Genomic DNA, 8,996 nt, shown 5'->3' with positions numbered 1-8,996 from the left:
AGAGAGAGAGAGAGATGGACAGTCATACAGAGGCAGAAACAGACGCATAGAGGCAGAGACAAAGTCGTGACAAATTCAGAGACAGAGGAACTGTGTTTAGGTGGTAATTAGGTAGGTGAGTGAATGAATGGTAGAGGAAAGATCAGAAATAATTGAGAAGGACAGTGACTGGAGAAGTGGCTTTTGAAGTCTGACACTAACTCGATGTTTGATTTGGGCAAGTGAGATTTTGAGAACTTAAGTCACTCATTTCCCTTTTCTCAGCTTTGGTTTCTCCGTCTCTCAAATGGGGCTAAGAGATCTGCTCCCTCCTAACCTAGCTGGCATCAGGCTAGTACTGGGAGACAATGGGATGGGTGAGAATGAAATCACTTTCAGCATTTTCGGGTTGTCATTTTCTCTTCCTCTTTGTCCTCGAGTACACACACACACACACACACACACACACACACACACACACACACACACGAATTTGAGTCTATCTCGTCTCCTATGCTGAAGGTTGAAGTCTTCCTAGAATCGATTCTGACACTCCAAGAAGGGGCTTCTAAGGATTCCTCCAGAAAGGAACCCGGGAGTCCCAGGGCCAATTCTCTAGGAAGGCAGTAGTCTAAGCACATGAATATTAACAATGCGAAGAAAATCCCTAATTGGGCCCAGGGACAGAGTTGGGCCAATATACTCACCCCTCTGGCAGAGTACTAAATGAGGGTGTGGGCGAAAGTGGGGCAAGAGCTCCTCTCTCCTAGTGACTTGTTGGCTTGGGTTCAAGTTTTACCCCTGGAGCCGTGTAACCTTAAACAAACTATTTCTCTGCTCTGGTCCAGAGTTTCACATCTGTCAAAGGAGGCCCTTTATAAACTTTATGAGTTATTAATTATAATGATTGAGAATCTCATCATGGTGAGCCCAGAGATCACTATCCTTGCCTTCTTCCTTCCTTCTTTTCCCTCTCTCCCTCCTTCTTTTCTTCCTTCTTTCTTTTCCCTCTCTCCCTCCCTCCCTCCTTCCTTCCTTCCTTTCTTCCTGCTGTCCTTTCTCCTTTTTCTTTAAAAAAATTTGTACTACTAATAAAGGAAATTGTCAAAACAGGGATTTGAGCACTGAAAGGTTCCCCCTTTCTAGAAGAATATTGGGATCTGGAAAGGGGGTTGGGGAGAAGAAAAGTTTCTCATCAGGTCTTTAGTCCCTTTTCCAGGACTGGGAGAGGAAAGACCGGAACTCCTCCGAGCCCCAGGATCCTTTTTAATAAATTCGAGACTGGTTGGGTGGAGACCGCAAAGAACCGACTAGGTATCGGGGTCTGAGGAACCAATAACAATAAGAACCCCTCCCAGGCCACCACACCTCCGCTTGTTATCTCCTCGGAGAAAGGTTCTAGTATGCAGAAAGAGTTCCCTTTTGTTTTGGAAGCACCAGCTTTAGCATAGAGCTAAGTTCCTTTTCCCCGGTGTAGTGCTTTAAACACCTTTTATCTAGTCATTTGAGATAATGGACCATTATACCCATTTAATTATTATTATTATTATCATTAAAGCCTTTACCTTCCTTCTTCTGTATTGGTTCTGAGGCAGTAGAGTGGTAAAGGCTTGCAAATGGGGATTAAGTGACTTGTCCGGGGTCCCATAGCCCAAGACATGACAGATCAGATTTGAACCCAGGCTCTCAATCCACTGAGCCGACTAGTTGCCCCCTAATTATACCCATTTTAGAGAAAATCAAGGTTCCGTTTTTTCTGGCCGGTGGAGACCAGGTCTTCCTGCTCTCAGGTTCAGAGCTCTAGCCTCCCTCTAGTATATATCAAGTAGATCTAGGGGCTAATTAGGAGTGAAAATGGGAAGTTCCTAAAGAAGCTTAGGCGTTCCAAGGAACTAAAACAGACTGAGGCCCAGGGCAGGGCAGATCTGACTGGTGAAACTCTTTTTATTGTAAACAAAATCCCTCACTTCCAAACGCAGCTCTCAGTTCTCCGGCTTTCTCTGTCGTCTCCATCTCTCGATCTCTCCGTCTCTCCCATCCCTCTCCCCGTAATCATCTTTTCCTTTTTCTCTTTCATCTGTCTCTTTCGCTTCTCCTGAGTCTCTTTTTGCTTTTGTCTCTGAAAAATATCACCCGCCGCCAATAAATTAATTGGAATCAGAAAGTAACCAGGAGCGGGGCTCCTTGGAAGTATAGTGTTCTTTCTCCTCCCGCACCCCAAAACCAAACCCTTGCCCGGGTACCCCACCCCTCACGCCCCGCCTCCAAACACGTACTCCGCAGATTTAGTCCAGGGGGGTCGTATACAAAGGGAAGTTAACCTAGATGCTTTCCTCCTCATCTAACTCAAAGAGAAGACCCCGGGTGCCCCCTCTCACCTTCTGGAGCTTTACTCTAGTTTGCCATTTCCCCATTTATCGCCCTCCCTTCCCTTCCCTTCCCTTCATCCACCTCCACCTCCAGAGATTTCTTTGGGAGCTGGGGAGGGATCAGGAGGGGAGGAGGAGTTTGGAATCCCTAGTTGGTTCCCAGAGACCTACAGCTCCCCCCTCCCTCCCCGCTGCTTCCTGGGCAGCCCCTCCCATCCTTCCCCAGGCCTCCCCAACCGCCCCCCACCCTCCGCTTCGCTCCAAACCTTTCCCCAAGGCTCGGGCTGGGTTTTTGAAGGCTCCGCCCCCTTTCCGCTCCCGTCCCATCCCCGCAGGTAATTTGCAAAGGTGGCTGCTGAAGCCAGGTTGGGCCTCTCGGCTTGGGCTTGTGCCCTGGGGTGCAGGGAAGAGGATTTAAGCGTTTATTCCTCTTTTTTTCTTTAATCGACTAAAGAGAAATCGCAGAGACTGGGGAAGGGGGAAAGGCCTCCCCTGCTCCTGTTCCTGGATTGTATTTACTACTGCTTTTATTTAACCCTGAAAAACGGGCGGCCAGTGAGCCCCGAGGTGCTCTGGGAACCGCTTTGCTTCCCGGTGGGGGGAGAACAAAACACAAAAGCAAACCCAAAGACCCCAGGAATTCCGCGAGCTTCGTAACGAGAAGGCACGCTGCAGCATCAAACCCGCGCCCTAGGCCGGGCAGAGCTGAGTTTACCTGTCCAGTCTTGAGAGAATCCAGCAGCCCTGGAAGCGGAGGGCTGGCGGGATGGGGGGTTGGGGGCGCAGATCGCTATACCGTTCCTTTGGCGCCATCTGCTGGCGCACGAGTCGAAGGGGCAGCCCGCTTGGTTTCCCCTGCACTGAGTGTTTGTGCTGGGGAAGCTGCTAATAGCGTCCGAGATGGAAGGGACCTTAGAACGCGTACTGTCTGAGCTGGGAAATTGGGGGAGCAGAAGGGGCTTAGAACAGGGGATATCAGAACTGGGAGGCCCAGCAGAGGCTAGAAAATCAGAGAAATGAGAACCTTAGACTCTAGAATGTTCCAACCTGTAGCTGCCTTGGATTTCATTCATTCCAACCTTTCATTTTATTTATTTGTATTTTTAAGCCCTTAACTTCTGTGTATTGGCTCCAAGGCAGAAGAGCGGTAAGGGCTAGGCAATGGGGGTTAAGTGACTTGCCCAGGGTCACACAGCTGGGAAGTGTCTGAGGCCGGATTTGAATCCAGGACTTCCTGTCTCTAGGCCTGACTCTCAATCCACTGAGCTACCCAGCTGCCCCCTAACCCTTCGTTTTAGAGAAGAGAAAAGCCCAGCCCAGAGAAGAGGTGACCCTGACTTTCTGGAAAATAATCCGACACCTCTATTTCCAGGCGGGAAGAGAAAAAAAAAAAAGATCAGGAGCAAGATCTATGGACATTTTATCCATTTTTCACTCAAGGGAAAAACAGGCAATTTAGGGATCTGCTGGCTCTCTTTTGAATTTTGTGCATAAAGAGTTAGGCTGGAGTGGGATTTTTCATCTGTAAAACTCGGAACAAAGACATTCATCCCTCCCCTTGACTAGCACCCCGCAGAGAGACCACATCTGTCCCCAACTGAGTGCAGATTTCCTAAAAGTCTTGGGTAACCCCTGGGCACTACCCCATCTCCTCACTCAGGCAGAATGATTTCTAGGAGAACCCCTGTAGGAATGTGGAGATCTGCCCATGACCATGTGGGAATCATTGGGAAAACATTTATTAAATGCCTCCTATATGCCAGGCACTTTGCACACCACTAGGGACACAAAGTTCAAGCAAGGCGGTCTTCATGGGCAAGGAGCTGGCATTCTGAGAAGAGAAAACAAGGTATAAAGGGAGATAGAGGTCAAAAGGTATGTGTGTGTGTGGGGGGGAGAATAACAGCACGATCACATGCCTCAGAGGTAGCTGGGAAATATAGAGGTGGTCGAGCCTAGAAAAGATAAAATCTCACCATGTGCCGACGATGCCCAATTCAGTGGGAGGAAGAAAAAGCCAGATGATGCAAGAGAATTGAATGTTCCACATGGAAACCAAAAGATCTGGCTTGGAATCCAGCCCCTAACACTCACTTAAACTGTGGGACCCTGAGCAAGTCACCTCCCCTCTTCTAGACTCAGTTCCTCATCTGTAAAATGGGGATAATTAGAGTATTTGCCTCCCCAATTATGGATCAACCAGGATAACACATTTAAAACATGTACAAATTTTAAAGTGCTTGATCTATTATTATTGTTGTTGTAGTAGGAGTAGGAGTAGGAGTAGGAGTAGGAGTAGGAGTTGTAGTAATGGTAATAGTGCTAGTAGCAGTAGTAGTAATAGTGATAGTAGTGGTGGTGGTAGTAGTAGTAGTAGTAGTAGTAAATGACTTGAAGGTGTGTAGTTGTATATGAGAGGAGGTCCTGAGAGTGAGAGTGAAATCAGGACGAAATTAGGGTTAGGGTTAGAAATCCGGACGAATTTAGGGGGCATCTGGGTAGCTCAGTAGATGGAGAGTCAGGCCTAGAGACGGGAGGTCCTGGGTTCAAATCTGGCCTCAGACACTTCCCAGCTGTGTGACCCTGGCCAAGTCACTTAACCCTCATTGCTCTCCCTTACCACTCTTCTGCCTTGGAGCCAATACACAGAAGTTAAGCCCCCCCCCCCCCCAATAAATAAATAAATAAATGAAGAGTTAGGGAGAAAAGAAAGAATGTAGATTGGCTGTGGAGTCCCCTTCCCTTCTCAATGCAGCCCTTCGGGCACAGCTCATCCCCACAAAGCTTCCTCCTACAGACTGTTAATACTCAGGATAGTGATCAGGTTTTGTAGATTCATCTGGTCTGATCAGATTTTTCCGAATATAAACAAACACAGAAAGCTGTGGCTCTGATGTTGTAACAATGGGTTTTTGTTTGGGGGTTTGGCTATTTCCTCACTTCCCCTAAGTCCTCTCCCAACCTCCCCCCAACCCCCCACCCCACCCCAAGTGGCTTTCCATTCTCTAGGAGATTTTATTTTTTTTTAAGCCTTACCTTCCATCTTACAATCAATACTAAGTATCTGTTCCAAGGCAGGAGAATGGTTAAGGCAATGAGGATTAAGTGACTTGTCCAGGGTCACACAGCTGGGAAGTGTCTGAGGCTACCTTTGAGCCCAGGACCTCCTGTCTCTAGGCCTGCTTTTCTATCCCCTGAGCCACCTTGCTGTCTCCATTTAGGAGAGTTTTAAATATTATATTCAGACAAGAGAAAAGAAAGACCCTGGATTTGAAGACAGAGGAAAACTGGCCTCTATTACTTACCATCTGTGTGACCTTGGACAACTCACATAACCTCAGGCTGATGTATAAAATGAGGAACTGGAAAAAAATGAAATAAATAAAATAAAACAAGAGGTTGGATTCAATGAATTCTTTTTTTTTTTTTTTTAAACCCTCACCTTCTGGCTTAGAATCAATACTGTGTATTGGCTCCAAGGTAGAAGAGTGGTAAGGGCTAGGCAATGGGGGTCAAGTGACTTACCCAGGGTCACACAGCTGGGAAGTGTCTGAGGCTAGATTTGAACCTAGGACCTCCTGGTTCTCAATCCACTGAGCTACCCAGCTGCCCCAGATTCAATAAATTCTGAGGCCCCTTAGAGCACAAAATCCTATGACCCATTTTGCAGAGGGGAAAGCTAAGGTCCAAGCCACAGATTATTCTGGATTTAGGTTGAAGATGGAGAAAAGAAAGACCCTGGATTTGGAGATAGAGGAAAGCTAGCCTCTGTTACTTATCATCTGTGTGACCTTGGGCAACTCACTTAACCTCAGGTTGATGTATAAAATGAGGAGTTGGCTTATTCTGGATTTGGGTTGAAGATGGCTGGTTCAAAGACCGGCTCAGTTTGACCCCCATGTCCTAGGTTATTAACAAGTCAGTTACTAAGCATTTATTAAGCACCTACTATGTGCTAGGCACTATGCAAAGGTTGGAGTCCCAGTGATGGAGGGGAGAGGGGGAAGAGGAAGGGGAGAGAAAGAATTTTGAGATTCTTTCTGGTACTCTCAGGAAGAAGACAGGATTTGGGCCTTCCAGGGGAAACCAAGGGATTTAATCTTTAGATTCAGGGTGTGGGGGAAAGGAAACATCCACAGCTATAAAGTGAAGGCAGACTTCAATTCAGTGGGGTGGGGGTGGGGGGCAAGAGATATGGGGAGATGCTAGGAAAGATCTCCTGTAGGAATTTTAAAGAAAACTAGGAATTCCACCAGGAAGAGGTGAGGAAGGAGAATGTTCTAGGCATGGGGCACAGCCTGTGCAAATGCAAGGAGAGAGGAGATGGAAGATCTTGTTTGGGAAGCATCATAGAGTAAGGAAAAAAGAGAGATGAGCAATCATTCTAGAAAGGTAATTTGGAGCCAGATTATAAAGGGTTTTAAATGCCAAACAGAGGAATGATGGGAGGAGTTACAGGGTCACTTATTATTATTATTTTTTCAACCCTTACCTTCTGTCTTAGAGTCAATGCTACATATCCATTCCCAAGGCAGAAGAGTGGTAAAGACTAGGAAATAGGGGTTAAGTGACTTGCCCAGGGTCACACAGGAAGTGTCTGAGACTACATTTGAAGGCAGGACCTCCTGTTTCTAGGTCTGGCTCTCAATCCACTGAACCACCCAGCTGCCTCCAAAAGGGTCATTTATAAAGAAGAATATTTTATTTTTTCAATCTAGGTTATACATGTATGATCATGCATAACAAATTTCCTTATAGTTCATTTTTTATAAGTGAATAATTGTACAAAGCCCCAACCTCCAAATAAACAAATGAAAAATCATATGCTTTCATCTGCAAAGAATGCATTATTTAAAGATAAGCTCCTGAGGATTCTGATTTAGTTTTCTTGGGGCAGGGAAGGGGAAGCACCAAGTCAATTGTATTCTTTTTTTTTTTTTTAGGCAATGAGGGGCAAGTGACTTGCCCAGGGTTACACAGCTGGGAAGTGTCTGAGGTCAAATTTGAACCCAGGACCTCTGGCTAGGCCTGGTTCTCAATCCACTGAGCTACCCAGCTGCCCCCCAATTTTATTCTTAAAGGTAGACTTCTTCTGGCCACTCACCAGCAAACCCAGGGTACCTTTTCTTTTTCTAATTTTTTTTCCTTTTTTTCCCCTAGACTACATGTTGATATACTTTTTTTTAAACCCTTAACTTCTGTGTATTGGCTCCAAGGCAGAAGAGTGGTAAGGGTGGGCCATGGAGGTCAAGTGACTTGCCCAGGGTCACACAGCTGGGAAGTGTCTGAGGTCAAATTTGAACCCAGGACCTCCTGTCTCTAGACCTGACTCTCAATCCACTGAGCTACCCAGCTGCCCCCTTGACATAATTTTTTTTTTTTTAAACCCTTGTACTTCGGTGTATTTTCTCATAGGTGGAAGATTGGTAAGGGTGGGCAATGGGGGTCAAGTGACTTGCCCAGGGTCACACAGCTGGGAAGTGTCTGAGGTCAGATTTGAACCTAGGACCTCCCATCTCTAGGCCTGACTCTCACTCCACTGAGCTACCCAGCTGCCCCCTTGACATAATTTTTACTATGTGTTTTCTGATATTTTTCAGTCCATGTTCTCTCCATCTCTCTCACTTCTTCCACTCTCCTTAATCAGGCAGGAAACATGATGTAGGTTGTACATGTGCAATCATAAAATACATATTTCCTTGTTTATCATATTGTAAAACAAGACACTTATTGCTTATGCTAGAGAAAACTTCATGGAGGAAATAAAGTGAAGAGTTCCTTGTGTGGTGGTGGAGAGCCTAAAGGCTTTTTTTTTTTTTTAATCCTTACTTTCTGTCTTAGTAATATCTCTAAGGCATAAAGGCAAGGGTCAGGGATTATATGATAATAATCATAATCATAATAACTAGCATTTACACAGTGTTTTTTTTTTAAACTATTACCTTCTGTCCTAGTAACAATTTTAAAGGGGGAAGCTGGGTAGTTCAATGAATTGAGAGTCAGGCCTAGAGACAGGAGGTCCTGGGTTCAAATATGATCTCAGACACTTCCCAGCTAGGTGACCTTGGGCAAGTCACTTAACTCCCATTGCCTAGCCCTTACCACTCTTCTGCTCTGTAAGGTAAGGTTTTAAAAACAAAACAGAAAAAAAGCTAGGCAATGAGGGTTAAATGACTTGCCCAGGGTCACACAGCTAGGAAGTATCTGAGGCCAGATTATAACCAAAATCTTCCTGATTCCAAGCATGGTGCTTTATTCAATGTGCCACCTCACTGCCCCCTTTTATAGATATTACATAATAGGGATGATTTCCCAGGCTTACTCTGGGAGGGTGAATGATTGGCCCCAAATCATAATTTTGCCCTTTTCTTTAGACATTTGTTCTTAGGAGTATTGCTGATATCCACAGTAGTTTCCTTCCCCCACCCCCAAGTTCTTTCTTTATCAAATGATAGTCTTTGCTCAAATGCTAATTAAACTCCTTCCCAGCCCTGACACTCTCTCTTCTCATTGCCTGCCCTACATGTAGACGCACACTAAAAATTTCTGTTCTAAGGTCCCTCCTAGCTCTCACATGCGAAAATCTAAGGTCTCTCTCATCTCTGACCTTGGAAGTTTTAGGGTCCCTCTAAGTTCTGACATTCTATG

This window comes from Gracilinanus agilis, chromosome 1 (assembly GCF_016433145.1).
Source record: "Gracilinanus agilis isolate LMUSP501 chromosome 1, AgileGrace, whole genome shotgun sequence".
Classification (NCBI taxonomy): Eukaryota; Metazoa; Chordata; class Mammalia; order Didelphimorphia; family Didelphidae; genus Gracilinanus; species Gracilinanus agilis.
This window is presented reverse-complemented; position numbering follows the sequence as displayed.